This window comes from Pteropus medius, unplaced genomic scaffold (assembly GCF_902729225.1).
Source record: "Pteropus medius unplaced genomic scaffold, Ma_sr-lr_union100, whole genome shotgun sequence".
Taxonomy (NCBI): domain Eukaryota; kingdom Metazoa; phylum Chordata; class Mammalia; order Chiroptera; family Pteropodidae; genus Pteropus; species Pteropus medius.
Window position 1 is genome coordinate 2,857,349 of NW_024345872.1, and position 3,269 is coordinate 2,860,617.

General features: G+C 34.7%; 1 pseudogene; it reads left to right on the forward strand.

The window, feature by feature from the left end:
* Positions 1-879: 879 nt before the first annotated feature.
* LOC120612322 (pre-mRNA-splicing factor 38B-like) lies at positions 880-1,906 on the forward strand (annotated as a pseudogene).
* The last annotated feature ends 1,363 nt before the right edge of the window (positions 1,907-3,269 follow it).

A 3,269-nucleotide genomic window follows, 5' to 3' on the forward strand; every position in this document is an offset into this window, starting at 1 on the left:
ACTTAGGTAAGTTAGGCCCAAGCGCCCTATTACATTAACGTAACATTCTAAATCCAGAGTCCAATCCCTAGCCGCAACCCTGGATCACAGCCAGACCTGGGACCCACGCTATAGGACATATATTTTAATGTTTTGATGGTATTTATGATAATGGATAGAAAGTAGAGTCAGGTATCTCCTGTTAGAATGTCTTAGTAAATTCAAAGCCCAAAGGTGATATAACCCCTCTGCTTCAAACACTTGTAAATAATAGATTAAAAAGAAAACATGACAAAAAATACCTAGAGACAAATAAAAAGAAAAATATAACAATATCGAAATCTATGGGATGCAACAAAAGTGATTCTAAGGGGTAAGTTCATAGCAATACATGTCTACTTCAAGAAAAATCTCAAATAAACAATCTAACTTGACAACTAAAGGAACTAGAAGAAAAAGAACAAACAAAGAGCAAGACAATGTGCTGCCGCTGAGGGGTAACAAAAAGACTATGAACCTCTACTTCATGATCTTGACCAATATCTTGTAGTTGCCTTACTTAGAAGTCCTGCTCTAGGAGCTCAAGACATACCATAAGGTGGTAGATGAGAACTACTTTAAGGTTACATATGTTGAGCCATGAAAGACAAAAAGCAGGAAAACAGCAGGCCAAACAGAGATGTGCGGAAAGGTAAGTAGAAGTTCTAGGAGAATTATTTCTACAGTTTTTTGCCTGTTATACAAATTATTTACTCTGAACTTAACACACAAGTGAGTGATGGGTCTCATAACACACACAGACTCTCCATATATTAGAGCCCTTGTACCTTATACCTATGTGTATAAGGTACACACAGATATACAGGACTAATTTGAATCCTTCCTTGATGAGGAAAAACTATGTCAACAAGATAGCTAGTTGTGAAGGCTGGTGTAATAAGCATTGAAGAAATGCCACGGTCTTTTCTCACAAAACTGGAGCGGTTTACTATGTTGTTTCCAAGAATTTATGTTCCAGTTCAGAAGAAAATGAATGGATTAAAATTCAGCCTAGAAAAATCAAGAAAGATGAGAATGAAGGCACTGAGGAAATAGACAAACATGTTGAACACAGATGTTCACGATCTCCAAGGAGATCACTGAGTCCACAGAGGTCCCCAAGAAGATCAAGAAGTAGAAGCCATTATCGGGAGGGCCATGGGTGTTCTAGTTTTGACCAAGAATTAGAAAGAGAGAAAAAAAACCCAACAACTACAGCATGAAGCCAAAGAAAGAGAGAAAAGTGAAGATCCCTAAGTGTTGAGCAGGGGTTAGAGTGAAGGCATAGGAGTAGGGAAAGGCATGGAAGTCAGAGTTGAAGTCATGACAGGAAAAAGATAAAGGGACAGGAACTGGGAAAGAGAGAAAGAAAATGAAAGAGGTAGAAGATGAGATCATGACTTGATTAGGAAAGAGGTAATGGCCGAGAAAAGGAGAGAGTAATCAAGAGAACAGTCCAAGGAACAAAAACACTAGGGGTGAGGTAGAAGAAAAGAAATATAAAAAAGACAAAGATAATGGGCAGTATAGAGAGGACAGAAAAGATTCCAAGGAAAAGAGAAAACACAACAGGAGTAGAAGTAGAAATGCAGGGAAATGAAGCAAAGCAGGAGCAAAGAGAAATCAGTAAACATAAAGTGAGAATAAAAGAAAATCTAATAAATAAAGTAGAAGTGGGAGTCAAGGAAGAACTGACAGTGTTGAAAAACTAAGAAAATGGGAACATAGCCCCAGTAAAGAAAAGTCTAGCAGAAGCAAAGAATGTTCCCACAAATGAGATCACACCGATAGTAAGGACCAGTCTGACAAACATGATCATGAAAGAGCCAAAGTATAGGACCAGGGAGCCAAGAAAAAATAACATGAAAACAAAGATGAGACTGTGTGAAACTTTTTTCCTGTAAAACTGGATCACATTGAATCTTATAAATATTTGATTAAATCTGCTATTTTTCTAAACCAAAAAAAAAAAAAATAGAAAAGATCAATGAAACTAACAACTGGTTCTTTGAAAACATAAAGAAAATAAACAAAACTGTAGCTAGACTAACCAAGAAAAAAAGAGAGAGGGTTCAAATAAATAAAGTCAGAAATGAAAGAGAAGTTATAACTAATACCACAGAAATACAAAGGAGCATAAAAGAATACTACAAACAATCATATGCCAACAAATTGGACAATTATAAGAAATGGACAAATTCCTAGAAACATATAATCTTAGAAGACTGAATCATGATGAAATAGAAAACTCGAATAGACCAATTACTAGTAAGAAGATTGAATCAGTATTCAAAAACCTTCGAACAAACAAAATCCAGGACCAGACGGCTTCACTGGTAAATTCTTCCAAACATTCAAAGATTTAATACCTATACTTCTGAAACTCTTTCAAAAAATTAAACGCATTTCATGAGAACATTATCCTGATACGAAAACCAGACAAGGACACCACAAAAAAAAAAAAACTATAGGTCAGTATCTTTGATGAACATAAATGCAAAAATCCTCAACAAAATATTAGCAAACCACGATCAAGTGGGATGTATTCCAAGGATGCAACATGCTTTGACATCCACAAATCAATCAATGCAATACATGATATTAACAAAATAAAAGATAAAAATCATATGCTCATCTAAATAGATGCAGAAAAATATTTGACAAAATTCAACATTCATTTATGATAAAAATACTCAGCAAATTGGTATAGACAGGATGTACCTCAACATAATAATGCTATGTATGACCAACTCACAGCTAACACCATATGCCATAATGAAAAGCTGAAAACTTTTTCTCTAAGATCAGAAACAAGGCAAGGATCCCCACTTTCACCACTTTTATTAAACATGATATTGGAAGTCTTAGCCACAGCAATTGGGCAAGAAGGAATAAAAGTCATCCACATTGGAAAGAAAGAAGTAAAACTCACTATTTGCAGATGACATGTCATTATATTTAGAAAACTCTAAAGACTCCATCAAAAAACTATTAGAACTAGTAAATGAATTCAGTAAAGTTGCAGGATACAAAAATCAGTACACAGAAATCTGTGGTGTTTCTATATACTAATAATTAATTATCAGAAAGGTAAATTAAGAAAACAATCTGATTTTCATCAAAAGAATAAAATGCCTAGGAATATATTTAACCAAGGAGGTGAAAGAGACCTGTACACAGAGAACTATAAAACACTGATGAAAAAAACTGAAAAAGACACAAATAAATGGAAAAGCATTCCATGCTCATGG